The sequence below is a fragment of the Lissotriton vulgaris genome, chromosome 5, assembly GCF_964263255.1.
Source record: "Lissotriton vulgaris chromosome 5, aLisVul1.2, whole genome shotgun sequence".
Lineage (NCBI taxonomy): Eukaryota > Metazoa > Chordata > Amphibia > Caudata > Salamandridae > Lissotriton > Lissotriton vulgaris.
The window spans coordinates 1,913,836,915-1,913,864,886 of record NC_141693.1 but is presented as its reverse complement, the minus strand read 5'-3'; positions in this window follow the sequence as shown (position 1 = coordinate 1,913,864,886).

The following is a 27,972-nucleotide window of genomic DNA, read 5'->3' as shown; positions in this document are numbered from 1 at the left end:
GAGCAGAGATTGGAGGAAACACACTCAACGTCGCCCCTGGCCCGGCCTGTGGCAATGTGATGATGTCAAGTTCAGTCTGGCCCGCAGACACTGGTACCAGGAATGACTCCTGAATGCGTTGGATCTTGCTCGTGAAGAAATCAGCAAGGTCCGTAGCCCAGGTACCTGATGGTTTTTGGTCCGAGGTGTTAGACCAAGGGGAGGTGAATTCTCTCACAATGGAGAAAATCTCCTTGCAGGAGTTGGAAGCCGCATCAATTCTCCTGGCTAGATAAGCTTTTTTTTCCAGGCGAATGTCCCGGTGATAAGCCTTAACCACCGTTTTGTAGGTCAACTTGGCAACAGTATCATATTGTGCCCGCCAGGCTCTTTCGGCTACCTTGCACTGCTGCCGCGTAGCCGACAGTGCAGCGGTAAACCAAGGCGCAGAGACCCGTTTCGGTGTCGGGCGAGATGTTAATTCCGGGGCAAGATCGTTTAGCCTGTCCAAAAACCAATCCTGCATGGTCTGCAGATCCCTGTCGAGATCGCCTGAAAGGAGGCAGGGGTGGGCCACAGCTGCCTGAGCCAGCATCTCTGGGGTTACTCGGTGGAATGCCCTATGGACACGACCCTGTTGATGTGCCGGGATAGGCACTGATTTAACTATGCCCTTGATCACAAATTTGGCAAGAAAGTGGTCTGACCAAAGGACAGGAGTGATCTCTATACCCTCGAGAGGGACAGACGAGAAAACCTGGTCAAGGGTATGCCCCTTCTCGTGCGTAGGCTCCTGAAGGTAAGGGATAAGCCCCAGCGGGGTTAGCGCCTCAGAGAGTTTGGTGGCAGCCGGGTCGGATGGATCATCCATCCGAAAGTTGAGGTCGCCTGCCACGATAAAATGTTCAGCTTTCAGGGCCAACTCCACCAGCACCAAATCCAGATCTTCAAAGAAGGTGCCGGGTGCACCAGGTGGCCTATACACGAGCAATCCCTTGAAGGATTGGTGGGGCGATAGAGTGATGGAAAAGGCTAGGGTCTCCGAGCCTCGGATGTCAATTGCTGGCAGGATCGCACAGGGGGTTCCTTTCCTGACCACTAGCGCCACTCCACCTCCCCTTCCCTTGGCTCTATCCTTTCTGAAGATGTTATAATCCGGCGGGATTGCCATCGCGACGTCAGGGTTGGAAGAGTCATCCCACCACGTCTCAGTAAGCATGAGGCATAGTGGCTTCTCTATATTGAGAAGCTCATAGATGTCTTGCGCATGTTTGCATGCTGACCTGGTGTTTAATAGCATGCAACCGAAGCCCACACTTAAGGTGTTATTGCTCGGCCGTGAAAGGAGCGAGCGGGATGGGCGCCAGCCACAACCCGGGCAACGGGATTTCCCATGATGACGTCCGGGAAAAACAGTGCGACAGCCAGAGCCATGAGGATAGAAAGAGCGAAGTTCGCGAGGGGAGTAGCGCAAGACGGGGGTCCCAGGGGAACACATCCCTGGTGGTAGAGTCCCACCCGCCGCTCCGCCCGCCTCCGGGACGCTGACGGGCGCAGACGGGCAGGACTCTGGCTTGACTCCGGCGAGAGTCCGGCGCTCCCGCTGCGCGTCACCGCTGCGCGCAGGAGGCGAGCATTAAGTAGGGCTCACCTGTGTTGCAAGTGAGCGCTAGAGCGCTCCAACAAGTGGCACACTTGCTCCACACCACCCCCAAGATGGCGCCCGGCGCCAAACACGAAGGCTGAGAAGAAAATGGAATAGATCCGCGAAAAGCGCGGTGGGGGGCCCGATTTAAGGTGCAAGTGAGAGGGCACACAAAGATAGTTTTAAAAACAGGGTAAATGCAATTTATAATAACAAAAATACAAAAGCGGTATTTTTAAAAGTTACAGCAGCGCTGAGGATAACAAATCAGCAGAATAGCGCGCTTGCGTGCTACTACCTTTCTCCAGGCCGAGCTACTGCCTAGCTCGCCTTAAGTAGGGCTCACCTGTGTTGCAAGTGAGCGCTAGAGCGCTCCAACAAGTGGCACACTCGCTCCACACCACCCCCAAGATGGCGCCCGGCGCCAAACACGAAGGCTGAGAAGAAAATGGAATAGATCCGCGAAAAGCGCGGTGGGGGCCCGATTTAAGGTGCAAGTGAGAGGGCACACAAAGATAGTTTTAAAAACAGGGTAAATGCAATTTATAATAACAAAAATACAAAAGCGGTATTTTTAAAAGTTACAGCAGCGCTGAGGATAACAAATCAGCAGAATAGCGCGCGTGCGTGCTACTACCTTTCTCCAGGCCGAGCTACTGCCTAGCTCGCCTTAAGTAGGGCTCACCTGTGTTGCAAGTGAGCGCTAGAGCGCTCCAACAAGTGGCACACTCGCTCCACACCACCCCCAAGATGGCGCCCGGCGCCAAACACGAAGGCTGAGAAGAAAATGGAATAGATCCGCGAAAAGCGCGGTGGGGGGCCCGATTTAAGGTGCAAGTGAGAGGGCACACAAAGATAGTTTTAAAAACAGGGTAAATGCAATTTATAATAACAAAAATACAAAAGCTGTATTTTTAAAAGTTACAGCAGCGCTGAGGATAACAAATCAGCAGAATAGCGCGCGTGCGTGCTACTACCTTTCTCCAGCAGAACGTGTCCAATGCTCAGACACTACATCTGGTAACTAGTACTTACACTTTCGCAGCACTGCAGGCAGCGTGATTCTTCCTGTGTTGGCGACTCTGCAAGGCAGCAGGCTCAGGCCGGGAGCCACCGGCAATCATTTCGGTTTGCCGCCCGGCTGGCCCTGGCTATCCTGGGTGAGTATGTCCTTCTGATTTAGATAGCAGTGTGCGGAAATCCACCCCGCCACCTGTTTCAAATGTCCAGGCCAACACCGGGTTTCTACACAGTTCGACTCCAAATCAAGCAGAAAAGTTATCAAATGAAAGGCTCCATACCCTGGCAATAGCTGATACGGGGCGGCGGGCAAAAAATTGGAAAAGGGAGGGTAGGAGAAAGAAAATAGTGCGGGAAACAATTTCAGGGCAGGGCAACATCTCGACTTTTAGAAGGGACTCCTAGAACCCCTGTGGAGCATGTCTTTAGTAGGAGGCTGCAACTGACGTTCCATAAACTGCTCGTTTTGCAGCTCCTTTAACTTGCCGCCCACGAAGTGAAATTACAACCCCCACTGGGAGCAGCAGAGGCAGCACTGCTGCTTGACCAGTCAGATCACGATCATTAAAACCAAGTGATGCAGACACTATTGGTTGTAAGCTGGAACCAAGTGTATCCTATATAGTGAATAGTATATAACAGGCGGGCGAATACAAGCATTTTGGATATTGCAACCCAACCTAGTGGGGATAATGGAAGCGAGAAGGAGAGCGAGCAGCGTATGGACACTATTGAGATTTCCATCCTTGAGGTCTTTCGCTGTGCTATATCTGTATGCCCAAGTATGTAAAGGTGTCCTAGCACCATTGCAGGCGAGATTCCGGAGATGCCAACCGGTCATCGATTAGTACGTTTACGAGAGAAAAATTGAACAACTTAGGCTAGTTCACTCGTAAGACAGACACCGCAACAAAGTCACATACAACGATATTATATGATACATGTCCCGCTCACAAATGCCCCAGTACGATGCACGTTGGCGGAGATGACAGGGCTGGGGTTCGGCGAGGTGCTGTGCAGGAGGTGCAAGAGGCGGGGCACATTCAAAAACATCCTGCGACCCGGAATGAATCCGGATTGATCAGTGTGGACCTACAATTGTATGATGAAGAGAAGACGGTTCGCCAAGATCCTGCCCAGGATTCTGCAATCCAGATCGAGCAGGGATAGAGGTTGATAGGGGCAGATGTCCAAGGGGTCTCTACCAGGTGTGGGAAAGACTACTGTGAGGGCCTTGCGGAGCGAGTCCAGCTTGTGACCCCGCTCCCTGGCTTCATTGAAGAGGTCAAGGAGGCATTGGGTGGTCGGGTAAGGAAGGCAGTATAGTACGCAATGGGTGGGCCATCAGTACCAGGGGTCTTACCACGAGCAATTTGGGTTATGGCTCTGCGCAATGCCTCAAGTTGCGATGGTTCATCCAGCCCAGCCAGTTGTAGGGCATTCAGATACATCAGTAGTATAGTGTCAAAGGAGTCCGGCATGCTATGTGGCGATGGAGAGCCAAGGCATTTTAAAGCTTGTTGTAGTAATCCCGGAATGCCACATTAATAATCAACTGCGTAGTTAGTAGTAATCTGTCGGTAAAGTGTATTGCACCTATGGGGGTGCGTTGTTGGTCTTCAGGCACTAGCCACGCTAACAGTTTCCCTGAGTGGTCCCCTTTGGTATGCTGCAGGGCTGTGCCCTGCTTATATTCATATTTAACAACAAGGGGTGGTGATGGACAGAGTTTCTGAATTAAGCAGAATACTCTCACCCAGTCAAGAGATCAGGGCTAGATCCAACACCGTTTTTTAGCTCACTGCACCATCCCAGTTCAGAACCTGGCTATATGCAAATTAGTCTGTTCCTGTCCCAGTGCATGATGGGAACAGGGCAAACCAAACTACCAAGCCAATTCTTACACTGGGAAGGAAACAAGCTTCCGGGGACCGGTTTCTGGCATTTCAGCCGTCGTCGGCCCGGCTTGCTTGAATCCCGATGGTGCAATGAGCAAGGGACTCACATCTGAGTATACCCTTCCACGCTTAGGGTGGACAAAATATTTAACAACAAGGGGTGGTGATGGACAGAGTTTCTGAATTAAGCAGAATACTCTCACCCAGTCAAGAGATCAGGGCTAGATCCAACACCGTTTTTTAGCTCACTGCACCATCCCAGTTCAGAACCTGGCTATATGCAAATTAGTCTGTTCCTGTCCCAGTGCATGATGGGAACAGGGCAAACCAAACTACCAAGCCAATTCTTACACTGGGAAGGCAACAAGCTTCCGGGGAGCGGTTTCTGGCATTTCAGCCGTCGTCGGCCCGGCTTGCTTGAATCCCGATGGTGCAATGAGCAAGGGACTCACATCTGAGTATACCCTTCCACGCTTAGGGTGGACAAAATATTTAACAACAAGGGGTGGTGATGGACAGAGTTTCTGAATTAAGCAGAATACTCTCACCCAGTCAAGAGATCAGGGCTAGATCCAACACCGTTTTTTAGCTCACTGCACCATCCCAGTTCAGAACCTGGCTATATGCAAATTAGTCTGTTCCTGTCCCAGTGCATGATGGGAACAGGGCAAACCAAACTACCAAGCCAATTCTTACACTGGGAAGGAAACAAGCTTCTGGGGACCGGTTTCTGGCATTTCAGCCGTCGTCGGCCCGGCTTGCTTGAATCCCGATGGTGCAATGAGCAAGGGACTCACATCTGAGTATACCCTTCTACGCTTAGGGTGGACAAAATATTTAACAACAAGGGGTGGTGATGGACAGAGTTTCTGAATTAAGCAGAATACTCTCACCCAGTCAAGAGATCAGGGCTAGATCCAACACCGTTTTTTAGCTCACTGCACCATCCCAGTTCAGAACCTGGCTATATGCAAATTAGTCTGTTCCTGTCCCAGTGCATGATGGGAACAGGGCAAACCAAACTACCAAGCCAATTCTTACACTGGGAAGGAAACAAGCTTCCGGGGACCGGTTTCTGACATTTCAGCCGTCGTCGGCCCGGCTTGCTTGAATCCCGATGGTGCAATGAGCAAGGGACTCACATCTGAGTATACCCTTCCACGCTTAGGGTGGACAAAATATTTAACAACAAGGGGTGGTGATGGACAGAGTTTCTGAATTAAGCAGAATACTCTCACCCAGTCAAGAGATCAGGGCTAGATCCAACACCGTTTTTTAGCTCACTGCACCATCCCAGTTCAGAACCTGGCTATATGCAAATTAGTCTGTTCCTGTCCCAGTGCATGATGGGAACAGGGCAAACCAAACTACCAAGCCAATTCTTACACTGGGAAGGAAACAAGCTTCCGGGGACCGGTTTCTGGCATTTCAGCCGTCGTCGGCCCGGCTTGCTTGAATCCCGATGGTGCAATGAGCAAGGGACTCACATCTGAGTATACCCTTCCACGCTTAGGGTGGACAAAATATTTAACAACAAGGGGTGGTGATGGACAGAGTTTCTGAATTAAGCAGAATACTCTCACCCAGTCAAGAGATCAGGGCTAGATCCAACACCGTTTTTTAGCTCACTGCACCATCCCAGTTCAGAACCTGACTATATGCAAATTAGTCTGTTCCTGTCCCAGTGCATGATGGGAACAGGGCAAACCAAACTACCAAGCCAATTCTTACACTGGGAAGGAAACAAGCTTCCGGGGACCGGTCTCTGGCAGTTCAGCCGTCGTCGGCCCGGCTTGCTTGAATCCCGATGGTGCAATGAGCAAGGGACTCACATCTGAGTATACCCTTCCACGCTTAGGGTGGACAAAATATTTAACAACAAGGGGTGGTGATGGACAGAGTTTCTGAATTAAGCAGAATACTCTCACCCAGTCAAGAGATCAGGGCTAGATCCAACACCGTTTTTTAGCTCACTGCACCATCCCAGTTCAGAACCTGGCTATATGCAAATTAGTCTGTTCCTGTCCCAGTGCATGATGGGAACAGGGCAAACCAAACTACCAAGCCAATTCTTACACTGGGAAGGAAACAAGCTTCTGGGGACCGGTTTCTGGCATTTCAGCCGTCGTCGGCCCGGCTTGCTTGAATCCCGATGGTGCAATGAGCAAGGGACTCACATCTGAGTATACCCTTCCACGCTTAGGGTGGACAAAATATTTAACAACAAGGGGTGGTGATGGACAGAGTTTCTGAATTAAGCAGAATACTCCCACCCAGTCAAGAGATCAGGGCTAGATCCAACACCGTTTTTTAGCTCACTGCACCATCGCAGTTCAGAACCTGGCTATATGCAAATTAGTCTGTTCCTGTCCCAGTGCATGATGGGAACAGGGCAAACCAAACTACCAAGCCAATTCTTACACTGGGAAGGAAACAAGCTTCCGGGGACCGGTTTCTGGCATTTCAGCCGTCGTCGGCCCGGCTTGCTTGAATCCCGATGGTGCAATGAGCAAGGGACTCACATCTGAGTATACCCTTCCACGCTTAGGGTGGACAAAATATTTAACAACAAGGGGTGGTGATGGACAGAGTTTCTGAATTAAGCAGAATACTCTCACCCAGTCAAGAGATCAGGGCTAGATCCAACACCGTTTTTTAGCTCACTGCACCATCCCAGTTCAGAACCTGGCTATATGCAAATTAGTCTGTTCCTGTCCCAGTGCATGATGGGAACAGGGCAAACCAAACTACCAAGCCAATTCTTACACTGGGAAGGCAACAAGCTTCCGGGGAGCGGTTTCTGGCATTTCAGCCGTCGTCGGCCCGGCTTGCTTGAATCCCGATGGTGCAATGAGCAAGGGACTCACATCTGAGTATACCCTTCCACGCTTAGGGTGGACAAAATATTTAACAACAAGGGGTGGTGATGGACAGAGTTTCTGAATTAAGCAGAATACTCTCACCCAGTCAAGAGATCAGGGCTAGATCCAACACCGTTTTTTAGCTCACTGCACCATCCCAGTTCAGAACCTGGCTATATGCAAATTAGTCTGTTCCTGTCCCAGTGCATGATGGGAACAGGGCAAACCAAACTACCAAGCCAATTCTTACACTGGGAAGGCAACAAGCTTCCGGGGAGCGGTTTCTGGCATTTCAGCCGTCGTCGGCCCGGCTTGCTTGAATCCCGATGGTGCAATGAGCAAGGGACTCACATCTGAGTATACCCTTCCACGCTTAGGGTGGACAAAATATTTAACAACAAGGGGTGGTGATGGACAGAGTTTCTGAATTAAGCAGAATACTCTCACCCAGTCAAGAGATCAGGGCTAGATCCAACACCGTTTTTTAGCTCACTGCACCATCCCAGTTCAGAACCTGGCTATATGCAAATTAGTCTGTTCCTGTCCCAGTGCATGATGGGAACAGGGCAAACCAAACTACCAAGCCAATTCTTACACTGGGAAGGAAACAAGCTTCTGGGGACCGGTTTCTGGCATTTCAGCCGTCGTCGGCCCGGCTTGCTTGAATCCCGATGGTGCAATGAGCAAGGGACTCACATCTGAGTATACCCTTCTACGCTTAGGGTGGACAAAATATTTAACAACAAGGGGTGGTGATGGACAGAGTTTCTGAATTAAGCAGAATACTCTCACCCAGTCAAGAGATCAGGGCTAGATCCAACACCGTTTTTTAGCTCACTGCACCATCCCAGTTCAGAACCTGGCTATATGCAAATTAGTCTGTTCCTGTCCCAGTGCATGATGGGAACAGGGCAAACCAAACTACCAAGCCAATTCTTACACTGGGAAGGAAACAAGCTTCCGGGGACCGGTTTCTGACATTTCAGCCGTCGTCGGCCCGGCTTGCTTGAATCCCGATGGTGCAATGAGCAAGGGACTCACATCTGAGTATACCCTTCCACGCTTAGGGTGGACAAAATATTTAACAACAAGGGGTGGTGATGGACAGAGTTTCTGAATTAAGCAGAATACTCTCACCCAGTCAAGAGATCAGGGCTAGATCCAACACCGTTTTTTAGCTCACTGCACCATCCCAGTTCAGAACCTGGCTATATGCAAATTAGTCTGTTCCTGTCCCAGTGCATGATGGGAACAGGGCAAACCAAACTACCAAGCCAATTCTTACACTGGGAAGGAAACAAGCTTCCGGGGACCGGTTTCTGGCATTTCAGCCGTCGTCGGCCCGGCTTGCTTGAATCCCGATGGTGCAATGAGCAAGGGACTCACATCTGAGTATACCCTTCCACGCTTAGGGTGGACAAAATATTTAACAACAAGGGGTGGTGATGGACAGAGTTTCTGAATTAAGCAGAATACTCTCACCCAGTCAAGAGATCAGGGCTAGATCCAACACCGTTTTTTAGCTCACTGCACCATCCCAGTTCAGAACCTGACTATATGCAAATTAGTCTGTTCCTGTCCCAGTGCATGATGGGAACAGGGCAAACCAAACTACCAAGCCAATTCTTACACTGGGAAGGAAACAAGCTTCCGGGGACCGGTCTCTGGCAGTTCAGCCGTCGTCGGCCCGGCTTGCTTGAATCCCGATGGTGCAATGAGCAAGGGACTCATATCTGAGTATACCCTTCCACGCTTAGGGTGGACAAAATATTTAACAACAAGGGGTGGTGATGGACAGAGTTTCTGAATTAAGCAGAATACTCTCACCCAGTCAAGAGATCAGGGCTAGATCCAACACCGTTTTTTAGCTCACTGCACCATCCCAGTTCAGAACCTGGCTATATGCAAATTAGTCTGTTCCTGTCCCAGTGCATGATGGGAACAGGGCAAACCAAACTACCAAGCCAATTCTTACACTGGGAAGGAAACAAGCTTCCGGGGACCGGTTTCTGGCATTTCAGCCGTCGTCGGCCCGGCTTGCTTGAATCCCGATGGTGCAATGAGCAAGGGACTCACATCTGAGTATACCCTTCCACGGTTAGGGTGGACAAAATATTTAACAACAAGGGGTGGTGATGGACAGAGTTTCTGAATTAAGCAGAATACTCCCACCCAGTCAAGAGATCAGGGCTAGATCCAACACCGTTTTTTAGCTCACTGCACCATCGCAGTTCAGAACCTGGCTATATGCAAATTAGTCTGTTCCTGTCCCAGTGCATGATGGGAACAGGGCAAACCAAACTACCAAGCCAATTCTTACACTGGGAAGGAAACAAGCTTCCGGGGACCGGTTTCTGGCATTTCAGCCGTCGTCGGCCCGGCTTGCTTGAATCCCGATGGTGCAATGAGCAAGGGACTCACATCTGAGTATACCCTTCCACGCTTAGGGTGGACAAAATATTTAACAACAAGGGGTGGTGATGGACAGAGTTTCTGAATTAAGCAGAATACTCTCACCCAGTCAAGAGATCAGGGCTAGATCCAACACCGTTTTTTAACTCACTGCACCATCGCAGTTCAGAACCTGGCTATATGCAAATTAGTCTGTTCCTGTCCCAGTGCATGATGGGAACAGGGCAAACCAAACTACCAAGCCAATTCTTACACTGGGAAGGAAACAAGCTTCCGGGGACCGGTTTCTGGCATTTCAGCCGTCGTCGGCCCGGCTTGCTTGAATCCCGAGGGTGCAATGAGCAAGGGACTCACATCTGAGTATACCCTTCCACGCTTAGGGTGGACAAAATATTTAACAACAAGGGGTGGTGATGGACAGAGTTTCTGAATTAAGCAGAATACTCTCACCCAGTCAAGAGATCAGGGCTAGATCCAACACTGTTTTTTAGCTCACTGCACCATCCCAGTTCAGAACCTGGCTATAGGTTCTGAGCTGGGATGGGGCAGTGAGATAAATAACGGTGATGGATCAAGCCCTGATCTTTGGACTGGGTAAGAGTGGTCTGCTTAATTCAGACACTCTGTTCATCACCACCCCCTTTTCTAAATCGTTTTTGGCCACTATAGGTGTGGCAGGGTATACTCAGACATGAGTCCCTTTCTCACTGCTCCATCAGGATTCAAGCAAGCCGGGCCGGAGACGGCTGAAATGCCAGAAACCGGTCCCCGGTAGCTTGTCTCCTTTCTGGTGAAGAATTGGCTTGTAGTTTAGTCTGCCCTGTTCCCATGATGCACTGGGCCAGGGACAGACTGATTTGCATATAGCCAGGTTCTGAGCTGGGATGGGGCAGTGAGATAAATAACGGTGATGGATCAAGCCCTGATCTTTGGACTGGGTAAGAGTGGTCTGCTTAATTCAGACACTCTGTTCATCACCACCCCCTTTTCTAAATCGTTTTTGGCCACTATAGGTGTGGCAGGGTATACTCAGACATGAGTCCCTTTCTCACTGCTCCATCAGGATTCAAGCAAGCCGGGCCGAAGACGGCTGAAATGCCAGAAACCGGTCCCCGGTAGCTTGTCTCCTTTCTGGTGAAGAATTGGCTTGGTAGTTTAGTCTGCCCTGTTCCCATGATGCACTGGGCCAGGGACAGACTGATTTGCATATAGCCAGGTTCTGAGCTGGGATGGGGCAGTGAGATAAATAACGGTGATGGATCAAGCCCTGATCTTTGGACTGGGTAAGAGTGGTCTGCTTAATTCAGACACTCACCCCCTTTTCTAAATCGTTTTTGGCCACTATAGGTGTGGCAGGGTATACTCAGACATGAGTCCCTTTCTCACTGCTCCATCAGGATTCAAGCAAGCCGGGCCGAAGACGGCTGAAATGCCAGAAACCGGTCCCCGGTAGCTTGTCTCCTTTCTGGTGAAGAATTGGCTTGGTAGTTTAGTCTGCCCTGTTCCCATGATGCACTGGGCCAGGGACAGACTGATTTGCATATAGCCAGGTTCTGAGCTGGGATGGGGCAGTGAGATAAATAACGGTGATGGATCAAGCCCTGATCTTTGGACTGGGTAAGAGTGGTCTGCTTAATTCAGACACTCTGTTCATCACCACCCCCTTTTCTCAATCGTTTTTGGCCACTATAGGTGTGGCAGGGTATACTCAGACATGAGTCCCTTTCTCACTGCTCCATCAGGATTCAAGCAAGCCGGGCCGAAGACGGCTGAAATGCCAGAAACCGGTCCCCGGTAGCTTGTCTCCTTTCTGGTGAAGAATTGGCTTGGTAGTTTAGTCTGCCCTGTTCCCATGATGCACTGGGCCATGGACAGACTGATTTGCATATAGCCAGGTTCTGAGCTGGGATGGGGCAGTGAGATAAATAACGGTGATTGATCAAGCCCTGATCTTTGGACTGGGTAAGAGTGGTCTGCTTAATTCAGACACTCTGTTCATCACCACCCCCTTTTCTAAATCGTTTTTGGCCACTATAGGTGTGGCAGGGTATACTCAGACATGAGTCCCTTTCTCACTGCTCCATCAGGATTCAAGCAAGCCGGGCCGAAGATGACTGAAATGCCAGAAACCGGTCCCCGTTAGCTTGTCTCCTTTCTGGTGAAGAATTGGCTTGGTAGTTTAGTCTGCCCTGTTCCCATGATGCACTGGGCCAGGGACAGACTGATTTGCATATAGCCAGGTTCTGAGCTGGGATGGGGCAGTGAGATAAATAACGGTGATGGATCAAGCCCTGATCTTTGGACTGGGTAAGAGTGGTCTGCTTAATTCAGACACTCTGTTCATCACCACCCCCTTTTCTAAATCGTTTTTGGCCACTATAGGTGTGGCAGGGTATACTCAGACATGAGTCCCTTTCTCACTGCTCCATCAGGATTCAAGCAAGCCGGGCCGAAGATGACTGAAATGCCAGAAACCGGTCCCCGTTAGCTTGTCTCCTTTCTGGTGAAGAATTGGCTTGGTAGTTTAGTCTGCCCTGTTCCCATGATGCACTTGGCCAGGGACAGACTGATTTGCATATAGCCAGGTTCTGAGCTGGGATGGGGCAGTGAGATAAATAACAGTGATGGATCAAGCCCTGATCTTTGGACTGGGTAAGAGTGGCCTGCTTAATTCAGACACTCTGTTCATCACCACCCCCTTTTCTAAACTGCTTATATTCATAGCCTCCTTAAAATCAGTTCTGCTTCATTTTGTTGCTTGCGTAGTTGTTGGAGCAGTTCAATTGTGGCTGCCTGGTTGGCAGCCGGTATCTCTAGGGAGCGAAGGTCTCAGTCCTCTGAAAACCTCCTATGGACCCCTCCCATGGAGGTCGACAGGCAGTGGCTGTGTACCACCACCTTATGGGCATCCCACTCAATAGCTTGCGAGGTCGCAGTACTGGTGTTTAGCTTAAACTAGAGATCTATGGATTGGGCAAGTTCCGCTTGAAAAAGAGGGTCAGACAATGCCTTAGCCTGTAAATGGCAAGTGGGTATGAGGGAATGTGGGCACCCCCACCATACAGTGAGCAGCAACGGGCAATGATCAGACAGGATGCGTGCCAAAAATTCTGCTCCAACCAGCAGGGCGCTGAGGTGTACTGAGCAGAGTAGGAGCTCAAATCTGGTGCGCACATTGTATACGTGTGAATAGAAGGAATACTCACAGCCCAGAGGGTGTAGGAGCTGCCATGTATCTTGAAGTCGCATGTGGGCCACCCAGAGATGAAGATGTTGAGCGGCGCGCTCGGTGGCAGCTGCTCGGAGGAGGTGTGTGGAGCGGTTGAGAGCCACGTCCAGCACACAGTTAAAGTCTCTACCCCAGAGAACTGGGAGGACAGATCATTAAGGAGCGCTGGTGTGAGGATGTCAAGAAACTTTGTCTGGTGGGTGTTGGTAGCATATATCGCGGTCAGTGCTAAGGGCGGGCCATCTAATTGTCCTTCCTTTACCTCATATCTGCCGGCCGTGCACACCTTCTGTGTGGTCACAACATACAGTACACCTGGTGCAATCTATATTAGCACCCCACGGGCAAAGGAAGAGTCTGCAGTGCCGTGCACCTGTCCCCTCCATTTTGTACAGAGTGTAACTCAGTGACGGTAAGATGTGTTTCTTGGAGCATGGCTGTGTGGACCTGTCGCCTCTTGAGATAAGCATGAATGCAGTAGCGATTCGCTGCTGTGGCCATGCCCGGAACGTGCAAAAAGAACAATTGATGGACAGAATGCTAAACAATGTCATACATTCACCCCAGTACAGAGATCTGGGCCTAAATCCATCATTTTTTTTGCGCCCCATGCCATTCACGTTTAAACCCAGTCATATGTAAATCAGTCTTTACCCTGTTCCCCATGGCAACAGTCAGCCCGAACTGCAAAGCCAGGTCCTCTCTGGACTGGAAACAAGCATCCTAGTGTAGTGAAGACACGTTTCTGCTTGCACACATTGCTGTTAGAAAAAGTGAATTAGATGCTTAAACGCCATTTTGCCACTTTGCCGCTTTTGCACCCGACACCACATGCCTCTGTTCTTGTAAATGTAAATGTAAATGTGCTTCGATTTATATAGCGCACTTTAACCCAGGGGTCCCAAGGCGCTTGCTTAGGGAACCCGTCCTGGTATTCCCCTGTGAGATATCCCGGCCGGGTATCCACAAGGTGAAAGCCAGGCATCCCGCAGCGAGGGGCCGTAGTGGAGATTAAGCAAGCTATTGCCCAGAGTTGCAGAGTGTGACCCCGTGAGTCGAGTAGGCACCGGAGCGAGAATTGTGGACTCCGTGGAATTTTGAGCCCGAGACCCGCCGAGCGGGGAATCGAACCCTGGTCCACGGCCGATCTCAGCTTCCGGGTCTGCCGCCTCTAACCACTGAGCCACGCTTCTCCACTAAGTCTAACTACTTGCTTTTCTTCACATGAGAACGGTCTGTTTTTCACATCTCTAGACTTACACCGCGACCCCAGTCTGTACAGAGTGTTCAAGGTCAAATAACAATGTATGCTGTTAATTCAGGTTGATCGGCCAACGCTCTAGACATAACACGCACACAGCTGGAAATAACTGAAACTCAGGTGCCTTTAATATTGCATTGCATGCATGACAGGGGCACTTGGAGAAAACCTTTCCATCTACAGAGAGCTGTGCTGATCCTGGGATGTGATTTACTTCACCTGATTTTGGAGGAATGGGGTTCCCCATTTTAACCTAGAGATGTTCTATTATTATAAAAGCTAGCTCCCAGCAAGTGGAGGGTGGTACACAAGGCGCTATAGACCTGATTCCACTATCATTATAATATGATTTCTCGCTTTGTATTTTATGGAATTGTAGCAATGCTGATTGTTTTATTTCTATCCATTTGTCTGCTAATGTTAGCCAAAATACTGCATCTTAGAGCACGTAGTTAAAATAAACATTTTAAACTATACCACGTCTCTAATCACTCAAGTTGTGGACTTGTATGAGAATAAAAACGAAAGAGTGTTCTTGTTTCCCACTATTCCTGAGAGTTCACTAAGTCGCTTGCTCTGGGTTGTCTAATCATTGGTAGCTTCGCTGTAGCACGGAGAACGAATGAGACACTGATGCTAGTCAGATTAGGGTTCTGGGCACTGAGGTGGGTTTTTGGTACACCACAATACACAGAGGTCTTGGTTTCCTGCGCATAGTTCTGTGCATGAACAGAATCCCTGCAACATGGCTCACCTAACGTTTGGCCTTATATTCAAGACACTTTAGTAGTGCTTATACTAGTCCACAATGCCCTCACTCCTGTTTCCGGTTAACAATGGTGACGGACTGACCTACCTATATAGATAAATTAAAGGTTCCTTCAAGCTTGAGATTTAAAAAGGTTCACAGGTTGAATTACTACCCTTTTTATGCTACAATTTGTATAAATTGTTTTACTCTTCTTTGTCCTTATGGGTGAGGTGGACATTGCTCCACATAGTCGCGCAGCGCTCGGGCGTCATCTGACGCCGTTTAGAGTGCCTGATGATGGTATGTCGGTTATCTTTGTTGTGAGTGCAGATGCAGCGTTCCCCTTTGAACTTTGCTACTCTTGGGTTACATTTGCTGCAATTGATGCGGATGATGAAACGTTCCACTGCTACAATCACACTGCAACACCAACAAATTATACTCCATATAGGACACCAGAGATTCCAATTTCGGCATAGCAACATCATATTTGGTTTAATATCGCCCTCCCCTACACCGTGACTCCGGTCAGGTTAGGCCCTTTGTCGATCCCTGGGGTCAATTGGCCAGCCTTGGCAGGGTTCACACCACATCTGCCATATCTAACCGTCCCTGTAGATGAGTTGCGTCTACTTCATGGCTCCTTGCTTGAGGTACATTGGGCTTTAGTACAATACGTTTCTCGCAACCTCCAGGTGGGGGCACCTGGGGTTGTGGTGCAACCAGTTGGACCGGCTTGGATCTCTATTAGTCCCATCATGGTTAATTTGGTCATACTAAGGATGATATGCCTTACTGGCTTGCTGAAAAATTTGACCACTGGAAGCAGTATTTCCTAATACGATGCCTGTGGAAAAACACAGAATCCTCATCATTAGTTTGCAGAAAGACTTAGTACCAGAGGTAACAGATTGTGACAATTGGGGTAAAGTATTTGCAGCAGTATATGCGAAGTGCTTCAGCACACCGTTTATGACTGTCCTGCCCTCCGTGATCAAGCCTGTTCAGGATGAGCACGTTCAGGAGCCGGCTGTCGAGTTGGGAATGAGGCTGGTTGGAGTGTTTGACGTAGTTGCAGATCTCATCCTTGTGAATGTCAAGGAAGATGCTGTTAACTTTCAGGTGTCGCATCCTTTACGCCTTGTCGCTGATGCCGAGAAACCTTGAGGGTTACCGAAAATTATTGCGGAGGCTTATGAGACCATTGGACGCAATAGTTTGGGTGTTAATTATTATTATTATTATTATTAAAGAGTTTTATATAGCGCCTGGTTACCCTTGGGCATCCCCGCGCTCATCCAGAGAGGAACGCCACCACACTAGGCACAGGAATTAGGCAGGGAACAGATGAGTTTTAAAAAGTTTGCGAAACCCTAGAAAACTCGTTTCCGAGCGCAAGTACAGGGGGAGAGAGTTCCACAGGGAGACCACGTGTATGGAGAATCTCCTGCCACCGGTTCTTGCCTTCCTCACCCTCATAACCTGCAACAGGTGTTGATGGTCTGAACGGAGAGAGCGGGAGGCCTTGTAAGGCTGAACCATATCCCCTAGGATAGGTGGGCCTTTCCCCTGCAGAATTTTGTGGGCCATACAGAGTGCCTTGAATTTCACCCTCTCTCTGACAAGGAGCAAGTGTAGCGCCTTCAGCGCAGGGCGAGCCGACTGACGCCTAGGAAGGTCCGTCAGGAGCCTGCTAAAACAGCAGCTCAACCGCCAACACAGACAGCAAAGTCTAATAAAGACGACAGTCCAGTTTTTCCTAAACAGAATTGGAAGAATAAAAAACAGGGGAAGCAGCAACAGAAACAAGGGTCACGTCCTGCGTCACCTATACAAGTGTCTACTGAGCGCACATATAATTTGCGCGACCGCAGGAGAATTAGGTCTCCTGATAGATTGCCCAAGGAGTAGGCGCAGAACTTTGCAGAAGAATGGGAACTGGTGCTTGCACCTGCTTTATACCGTACTTAGGTCGGGTGGGATAAACTTTCCCCCAGACATGAGATAACATTCCGGTCTATGCCACAGCCACAACCCCAATATCCCATGTGGCGGTAAGCGAAGGCTCCTATTGCTGAAATCCTTGAACAATTGGAATATCAAGGTGTGATTGAGACGTGCGTCACCCATGAATAATCCTCTTTTCATTGTTACCAAACCTGATGGTTCGTACCACCTAGTTTTGGATTATCGGCATTTGAACTCTCATAGTCGAACCTGTGCAGTACAGAATACCCATAGTGCTGCCCTCGTAGACAGTCTTGTGAGAAAAAGGTTTAAAACCACACTCGACATTTCCAATGGCTTTTTTAATCATAACCAGTCCTCTATTAGTAGTCAGTGGACAGCCTTTCCTTCTGGCGGCAAACAAAAACAATTCAAAAGATTGGCCATGTGCTACAAAAACAGCCTTAGTGTTTTTGCCGAGGGTGTTGTCTCTTTGTTAGGCAACATCAACCCTGATGCGTACTCGTACGTTGATGATATTTATCTCACAGACGACGAATTATGGCAGCATCTCTGTTTTGTGGACCGCATCATTGTCATGTTTGCGGACTACAGTTACAAATTTCACTTGCAAAATCACACATTGCAGAGTACACAGTGTTGTTTCTGTGCTATGAGCTCAATAATGAAGGTCGTGGTGTAGCACCTCACTTCCTGGAGAAATGCGCATGTTTGCGATCTCCTACAATTCTGAAAAAACTACAATCTTTGCTGGTTTTTTTTTAATTTCGGGCGTACCTTCATTCCCGATTATGCCCAGCGTATCAAGCCGCTTTATACCTTGATACAACCTACTTTTACCAAATCATGCTGGCTTCCAGAACATTCTGCTATTCTGCAATCCTTGCAGTCTGATCTTCTTGAATCAAAATACTTACTGAACCGTGACAACCACACAAACCTGGTAATAAGAATTGTGCCGGGCGCAATGGGTTTCACATACTTGACGTTTAATGAAGGAGACACAGTACCTATTGCTTACAAGTCACTCTTGCACACTTCGGATGAAATGCGCTTTTCGTCTGTGATGTCACATTTATCTTTGACGCCTCATTGCAAACTCAGGAGTTTTTACAGTATGAATTTGTTCATCCTGTTCCTTTCTTTATGCGCCCTCCTGAGGATTACCATTGTATCATTTACACAGACAGTTCAGCGCAACTGGCAACGGAATCTAAACATTCCTATTCAACAGCCTGCGCAAAAGGGGCTGGCACCATGGTGAATATTGAATTCAAGTCCAATGTCGTGCACATGCAGTCACTGACTGAACCGCCCAGTTGGCAAAGCTATGTTCTCTGGTGCTTGCACTAGAGTTTGCTGATCCTCCTGTGACTACTTTAATTGTGAGTGACTTTTACTACTGTGTTCAGTCTTTCAACGACAATTTATTCTTTTGGTCTAGTATAATTCATACTCTTGGTCATCAGCGCGTAGGAGTACACGCGGTTGGCAACAGCTTAGCTGAAGAAGCAGGCAAAACAGCAGTGGCCACATACTTAGTAGCAGCAGTTACAAGGTCCGAAAGTAAGATTGATGATGACATCTTGGCAGCTATCGCTGCTACAGAGAAGGGTAATAATTACCCTAGAGGTTTGCCTTCTAAATACTCGTCATTTAAGTCCTGATAAAGTACCCTATGTAAGAATTAATAACGTTGGTGACAGGTTGATACCCAACGCGGACCGCAGGCTTTCCTTGATAACACCCACTCATGAAGGCATGGCCTCGGCTCATGCAGGCATCTCAGCGACTGTCTCTATCTTACAGCAACGTTACTGATGGTGAGGGTTGTACAAACAAACTCGTGATTATGTCCTCTCTTGTGACATTTGTCAGCAGATTAAAACTTCGACTGCTGCGCGACTGCCACAAACTCAGCTGTACATATCTAAAAAACAATTGGGTTGTGTATGTTTAGATCACTGTGGTCCTTTTTCTTCTGATACTGCTTATAAGTTCATCTTAGTTGCAGTGGATTTGTGCACACGTTTTCTATGGGTTTGGCCACAACGCAGTGCTGATGCACGAACTGTAATCAGGGATTTGTGTGTCTTTGTGGGAATTTTTTGCATGTGGCACCTTTCATTCTGACCAGGGTCCAGCTTTCGCCTCTAAGGCGTACAAGGGAGCCATGAGGTCTTTGGAGGTGAAGGTCAAATTTTCGTCGCCATACCGGCCTGAGGGCAATTCTGTTGTGGACCGAATGAACCATGACTTAAAACAATCTTTGACAGCTAGAGTTGTAGGTACTGTATACATTTGTATAGCGTACAACGTGCACTTAATAATCTCCCTAGAAGATCTCTGGGTGGGCGGACCTCATACGAAATGCTCTTTGGCATAAAACTATTTGCCCCAGACTTTGATGGTCTAGACATAGCGGCAACAGCAGTACCCTTTGGCGTAGATAATCATTGTTCTGTGTTACAGAATCTACAAGAGACTCGTCTTGCAAAGGAACACTTGCCCTCCACAACTGAAGCTGCACTACAGATTCCGGTAGTTGACTGGCACCTCGAGTCAGAGACTTGGTCCGTGAGAAGGTGGAGAACAAGAAGGAGTTCGACCCCTCTTATCGTGCATCTGTTCCAGTGCTTGGATTGTAGGGTCCCAAAACAGTCATTTTACTACCACTTCCTGGTCGCAAGGGTAACAGGTACATCTCCATAGACAATGTCAAACTACAATGAGTGTCCGATTCTTCTTAGTATGACTCCAGCGGTCTCTTGTCCAGCAATGCTGCGAAATTCTGTTTTGGCCTCAGCAAACACCAACAGGCCTGACATTGACATAGAGATGCACACAGTTACTAAACCATTATTAAATCCACCGGCTTTTGATCCACATGAAAACACTGAGTCCACTTATGCCACAGATGTGTCATTGCCTGGTGTGCAAGCAAATGCAGTTGACCAGTAACAAATTTCCTTTGACACTAACTCCTCGGCATTGAGTGCAACATCAACGTTTTCTATTTCTGTTTCTTGGTTTAAAAGACATTTTTTAATTCCACCTTGGACTTACATTTGGTTGGTCCTCATCTCCATTTTTTTGTTCATGTCGATTGGATTTGTGGTTGTCTTATTTCATCTAGTCAATGGACATTACCTTACCGGACGATCTGCAATTAGGTTAATTGATGGAACTTTGGCCCCCCACTCCTCATAACATATCATGAAACGAGACCAGACTTTTGTCAACACCACTGCCTGGTCTGTGTTAGATGAGATTGTATGGGATGCTGTAAAAATTACAATTCATGTCCCAATAGAAGTGGTTAATGTCCTTAATGTACTTCGTGTTTATATGGGGGATGTTGTGAAACAAAAAATACGCTCTGATGATTGGGATATCCAAGCCGTTGAAGCGCTCTTTTCTCATTTGAAATATTATGCTGCATTTGATGCTGAAGATTTGTATTTGAACTCTTCAAATTATGGAGATTTGTTTTGTTATCAGCACTATGGCCATCATTTCCTGCATAAAGCTAATACAGTTAGAAATGTAGTTAATTATACACAATGGGAACATTGGCCAGCTCCCATTGAAGGCAGTTTGAAAACTCTTGAAAACATTTACATATTTTACTGATTTTAATCGATCCAGTCCAGTTCTAAAGTTAGGCTCACACACTGCTGTATTCAATATCCTTTATGGATCAGTTAGCCTTAGGTGGCTATGAGCTGTGGAAAGATACAGTTGATCTTAAATCTGTTTGGGGTTCTAAACCCTGACAGGAGCTAGGCACAGAAGCATTACATTGTGCGTGCCTTATTCCGAACCACATGTTCTTTTTGAATAGTACTATTTCTCAAACAACGTGTTTTGGATTGGCAACTTCAAAACAAATAAATGCCCCTAGAATTCCTACTCGGTTTGCTTATCCTACATGGGATAATCACACAGATATGTCCCTTGATGAGTTGCAGTCATTAATTTCTAACACCTCATTTAATATTTCTAACCTGGATCCCCAAGGTTGGCTGGTATGGCAAACAAGTTCTGATTCATGCCAACATCGTTTTCTGGGTATGGCCCCTGGCTATATGCAAGATATAACGGACCCCTGTTTTGAAAATTCCCATTCAGTTACTACCTTTTCGGTAGGAAAATTATGTCAAAATTGGCTGAGACATTCCACCTTGGCGTCAGTTAAACATCATTCGTCTTTATTAACTGACGATGTGGATTTGACTGATTTTGTTAAAGGCCCTGTAGGTGGAAGGTCCAAAAGATATATATATATGCTATTTACAATAAAGTGTGGAAATTGCCACAGATTGAAGCAGCTTCTCGTTTAAGGGTTATAGACCAAGCAAATTTAGAAAAAGTGCTTGCTGTCGTTGTTAATAGCATTAACACGCTTTCCCCCAAAATGTATACTTTAGATAATATTGTTTCATCTGTTGTGGATATTGTGCAGGATGAAGTGTCTGATTTGTACCATCGTCAAAATCAATTGCGTTCCATAATGCAGGTTCCTTGGTCTTTACAAACATTGAAATCTGGAAAAGTACCGTGGGACTTTATGAACACTTCATCTTTGTTTTTACCTTTTAATTTAAAGAAAGACAACAGTTCATGTCCATGAAGGATGCAACAAAATTGGAACGATTACCATTTACTGTAGCCGAATCGAATTCTGCTGTATGGCTCATCCATGGGTCAATAACTCTGCCATTTTATTTGTTTAAATTTAGTTCATTTATGAAACACTATGGCCTAGGCAGGTATGCACCACTGGGTAGCGCCTTTCTCCATGAGGTTTGGTCTCTGCCATTCACATACAGGTGCCTGAGAGATGACAAAGTAGTATATTTAAAAGGCGAAGAGGGCACTTCCACACCTGATCACTCACTCGTGTGTAAGAATATGCAGTTGCAGGCGCTTGTAACACTCAAGCTCCGAATTTAGCTTGCATTTTAAGGGGGAAATCCAGTGCCAGCTATTACACCAACTTTCACACTGCTTGCCAACGGTAGCTACTTACTTTTAAATAATTAAGCATGCTGCGGCATGTTGGCTGGGATCCCTTACATTGTGACTGTCTCCCAATGTGTTGTTTTCTGTAAAAATGTGCTATTCCCAACCTGCATGGGAGGCTCCACATCTCCATTTGGCCTTCCATTCAGGCCTTGAAAGCAGAGTTCAACAAGATGAGCAGAATAAGGGCTCTATTGTCTCAAAAAGAAGTCGCTCTTACTTCTTCTCGTGAAACATTTGCCCTTCGCGTAGCTAACACCCATACAGAGGTGCATGCACTTTTAAATACCAATCTCCCACTTCATTTTGGTCCCTTGATCCACATTATTTTCAATGCCTCGACAACAACAGGCTTGGCTCATATTTTCAAAGTTGTGGTCTCCGGCCTTGTGACCTCATTCCAAACTATATATGGTGTGATACCGCCATTTTTTCATTCTTTTTTTTTCCAGCATCTTTGGCGGTTTACCACTAAATCTTGCCTTGGCTGCTGGTGTGCTGCTGTTGATTTGCTTGGTCCGAAATGGCTGCACTGTCTGTGCCAAGAAACGGAACAACGCTGGGTGCACAGACTCAAAACTGACATCCAAGGACTAAATGACTCTATCCCATGGCTCGCTATTAACTAAATCCAAGTTCATCAACCTGGGTCACCACCCCACTCTTAATTCCCGGTCTATTAACCAGCTATTAGCTACATAATATCACTTTGTGACATTTTGAAAAAACCGGCAGCTTGTTTGGGCTGCCAGCTTACATGTCACCGCAGGCTTTATAACTTCCCCAACAATTCCAAAACACACATACCAATTTTAATAACAATTTATAATTGGCAAATAACAACTTATAAACCACCTTTGAGATTTGTAATAACTATCGCCACACCGAGTATTTCCTCTGTTTTCATACCACCTCCCTTAAAAACATCCGCCTCGCTTGCCGCCACTATTTCCGGGTGAACGGAGGCAGAGACAGCACATGCTGCGAGCGAGGACGCGATTGCAGAAGGTAGAAGACGGAAGCTTCGACTCTTTTTAGACGCAAAGCGCAAGTAAAACCTATCCATACTAACAACTATTTTCCTCCTTCTAGCGCTACCGTCCTGTTCAAAAAACCTCCCTCCCCTGATGAAGCTAATAGCTTTGAACCAAGAGGTAGGCACAATCCGCTATTTAGCATAGTTACCTACGCCCAACCCCTGACTACCAAGCCATAACAAACACGCTAAATACCGCGTGACAATGATGTCGCAACCACGAACGGCACCAAAGAAACCCTTGACAATGTCACATTAGTAGCACTTAGTGCCGAGCTACCAGCATGCCATATCACCGTATGAGAGCTATGTATATACACCAATGACCGGCAAGAACTAAGAGCACCACAAAACAGTATAGCACAGTCACCTCACGCCGTTTTTAGATATGAGAATGGATGAGTTGACGCCGGATATGAGAGTGATTCTGTGCGAAGTATTGCCATTTTACAGTTACTTTATTCAAAATCATTTGGTTTTGAATGTGTACAAATTTGTACTTTATCCATTTCCTTTCATCCCCCCTCCACCCCCCCCCTTGTCTCCCTTTTTGCCTTTTGTTGTGTGCTTTCTTTCTACAGGTACAATGAGACCTCTCATCACCTCAAGAATCAGGTCATAATTTACCTATTCTTTCACTTAATTCACCACTTTCACCCCCTGGTCCTGAAGAAAGCTATCTGACCAATAGTCAATCACAGCTGAAACATGTCGACCATTTTATTAGACCCTTAAGTGCGCTTGAATTCATAAACAGATTCCACAGCAGCACGAACTTTCTTTTAATAATAGCCGGAATCCAGATTCAATAAACCTCCTAGCTCTGGAAATCCGGACTTTTTTATCGAATCACTTATCACCACCTTGATCACTCCATTTCCACAATCACTACTGCCTTAAAACTTAAGGTAAAACCTCCTGGTGGAGGGTGCACACAAATGAACTGACCCAGTGATTACGCGCGCACGTGTGATATAAGCGGGGACACCTCATATATCGCTAACGCAAGCAAGCAAAAAAACACACGTGTATGAGGGTCATTTTATTGGGAGACACCCAGTTACCAACCTGCAGACCTAAGTTTTTCGCAGGACAAGTGATCCTTTCCCCCATTGATGAAAAGCAATTTAACAGGAGTTTGAAAGGATCCTATCTCTTTCTCCCCCCCCAATTGATTACCTGTGCCAAGAAACAGCCAACACCGGCTGATCCAGCTTCGTAGCCGTATACTTGCATACTATGGAACAGTACCCTTGTGTGGCATAGGGATTATCCTAACGATTTTCATAGTTTACTTGCGTCCAACCTGTATTCCATTGCCTGGATTGTTCCTTTTGAATGGGCATTGGATCTTTGCCTCTCCAATACGGTATCTCCTGCCCCGGATTATGATTGTCTGATGAGTCCCTTAGTGGCTCATGAGCTGGACTGTTCTGGTGTTGGGATTATGGCCTGTGCGACTGCGCATGGGGTTTTGGCTAATTGGAATATATATGCGGCGGCACCTGACTTCCTGGAACAGAGTTATCTGGAAGAACACGCAAGTTGTGCTCTGATGGTGCTAGAGGCTCCAGTTATCAAAGAACATGTTTGTTCATTTACTCTACTGGATGGCGGAATTCTTTGCTGATGCGAGCAATGACTTCCTCTTGGAAGCTGTTGCAACATACTGTGCATACACGCTGATGGATTAAATTGGCAGCCGTCCATCCTACATTGCGTGCAATACTGAAGTTTTTTTTTTCTCCTTGGTTGGCTGATGCCTCTATCTTGAATTTTTTCTTTTTTGAAAACCTTTTCTCCTTTCCTCTCTTTTGTCGCTTTAAATCGAACCATTTGGCAAAAATGAACTTGTTTCTGTCTCACTCGAACTTGAACACTGCATTCCTATTTTTCGTCCCTTTGTTCGTTGGCCCGATCAGGGGAGGGTGTAGTGAAGACACGTTTCTGCTTGCACACATTGCTATGTTAGCATAAGTGAATTAGATGCTTAAACACCATTTAGCCACTTTGCCGCTTTTGCACACTGCCCAGGCTCTAGACATAACACGCACACAGCTGCAAATAACTCGGGTGCCTTTAATATTGCATTGCGTGCCTGACAGGGGCACTAGGAGAAAACCTTTCCATCTACAGAGAGATGTGCTGGTCCTGGGATGTGATTTACTTCACCTGATCCTGGAGTTATGGGGTTCCCCGTTTTAACCTAGAGATCTTCTATTATTAAAAAAGCTAGTTTCCAGTAAGGAGAGGGTGGTACACAAGATACTATAGACCTGGTTCCACTATCATTATAATAGGATTTCTCCCCTTGTATTTTATGGAATTGTAACAATGCAATTTTTTTTATTTCTATGCATTTGTCTGCTAATTTGGGCCAAAATACTGCATCTTAGAGCACGTAGTTAAAACAAACATTTTAAACTATACCGCGTCTCTAGCAGACAGCCATTGCGTAGGCCTGGCCTGGCCACAGCTCATATCAGGCCACACACTGGTTCGGAGTTTTCCTTTGCCAAAGGGACAGCAGGTGTTGTGTCGGGGCCGCGGGAGGCACCTGGACAGTCCTTCAGCAGCTATTCCTCTCGATGTAGGGGATAATCCACGAATAATTGTTGGGCCTGCCACGGAGCTCCGGATTACATATCCAATGTCTTTGCCATCTTGACCCTGCTACTTACATTCTTAAACACGTACTGCATGTAATCAGTGAGGCATCAATGTTGCCCTAGTGCTAGAACAGAATATGGGCACCCCACACACATGTAGTGAGTGTGCAACACCCAATTGTTATCCTGAGAATTGTTTTTTGACAAACACGTTTTCGAATCAAATATTAGTGGTCTTCCCACCACAATCCAGCTTGTGCTTTGCAATCAGTGCTTTTATTTTCTTCGGCATCCATATGGACAGATACTATCTCTCATTCCCATGTACATGCACAGACACTACTATTTTACTCAAATGCTCATATATAACACAAGCCTATATATATCCACCCTCCACAGTGGCTTGTTTGCCGGCACGCTCTTTCGCTCTGGCCGCCATGAGCACAGGCACCAGATTGAGCCGAATGGCAACTATCTATGACTGAGCAGTAGGGCTTCATCATCATTGAATTCATTATTTCAAACAAATTAGCAAAACTTGATTTTGATAACAAAGGAGGACCCAGTGTGAATCTATTTTGCTCCCCTCGCCCCCAAGACCTCCTTCCCTACAGATTCCCTCACTACCACCCTTCACCGGTGCCCTCATTTCTCTTTAGTCCTTCTCTCACATGCATTTCATTTACTTTATGGCGCTAATGATACCAGTGTAGGGTGCCAGAGCACATCATGCACATTTAATAGAGACAATGAATCATAGGTGTGCTATTTAGTCTATAGGAAATGTTACATAAAACAATGAGGATTACAAACTGTAGGAGTCACACATCATCCATACTAGTAGGCTATATATTTTAAGAGTTTTTGGTCTGCAGAAGCACACACTCAGGATTTAAAATGTATTACATTCTCTTGTTTTGCTGACAAAACATTTCTCTGCAAGCTTCACTCACTGACTCCAGTTGGCTTGTTCTCTGGTACAATATTACGGTGAAGCATTCAAGAATTCGGAAGCTATCCTTCTGAATGTCCACTGCTATAAAAGGATTCCTGGAAATGTTAGCTAAGGCTGCTGTAACATCCGGAGAAGATTACCAGACCATCCATCCTGATTTCTTCCCTTTTCCAAGGAATGATTACAGTGTCTCAGCCAGTGAAGATGTGAAACACCAGCCTGGCTGTGGTAGTCTTCTTTCCGAAGGTCTGAGCAATGATAATAATGTGGATGTAGGAAAGGTTCCTCCCCATACCTAATGCTACCCAGATATTGGCCTTTGGATACAAATCTTGTACCTGGTGAAACTTTCCTGTCAGAATCACCATGACATCGGTGTCCACAGACCAAACAAGACACATAGCCTTGCTGCAGGGCATTTGTACATGTAAGGCCAGTCTTGTATGTGTCTATTTTGTGGTTATAGGCTGGCATGGATAGGTTAAACACATATCCCACATCACCTAGTCAGATTTAGCTTACTATCATCGCACATCACCAATCCCCCCACTTAGGACACCCTCACACGCATAAGGCATTCAAACTAAAAGATTTCCACCAAAGTGATCCTTCGGGGACCTGTAAGGCACTGCAGCACCGGCCCGACAAGGAGCACCTGCCTGATGATGAAGCATGACATCCCTAGGGATGTGTGAGGGCAACAAGAAACAGTCTTACTGACTGTCCCCTTTTTGATCTAAAACCTACACTCCTTTCTCAGGAACAGTGAACCCCCTCCCCAGGCCTTGGTTTGACAATGGATAAGTTATTGCCTCTGACCAGAGTGTCATCTGCATATGTTGTCACTGCTTCATTGCCAGGGGGGAATTCACTGCTCTTGATCTTCTCGGACAGGAGTGTGAACAACTCTTGTTTGTTGTCTGCATCACACAAGAGGTTTTGTCACTGTCTTGGAATCTTATTTTGACTTGCAACCTTTTGTTGCTTTTCTTTTTCTCTTTTCTCTCTGACAGAGTATTTGATGCTGCCTTTGAAATACCTGTCCCAGACAATGTACACGCTTCTCGAGCTATCAAGCTGCTACACTATGTATGGTATGAAAACATCAATGGCATAGTCTTCAAAAGTCCAAAATGTTCTCCATGTCAGGTATATAGATAGGGATCCAGCGGGCATAATTCTGATTGTCCAAGGCGAAAAACTTTGAGAGCAGGGCTTTCAATGACTATACATACAAAACAAAGTCAGCTTCTCGATGAGCTCTGTCAAGGAGGAGGCTAAGGAGTTCAAGCCTTAAGATGGTATCCCAGTACTAGAATGTTG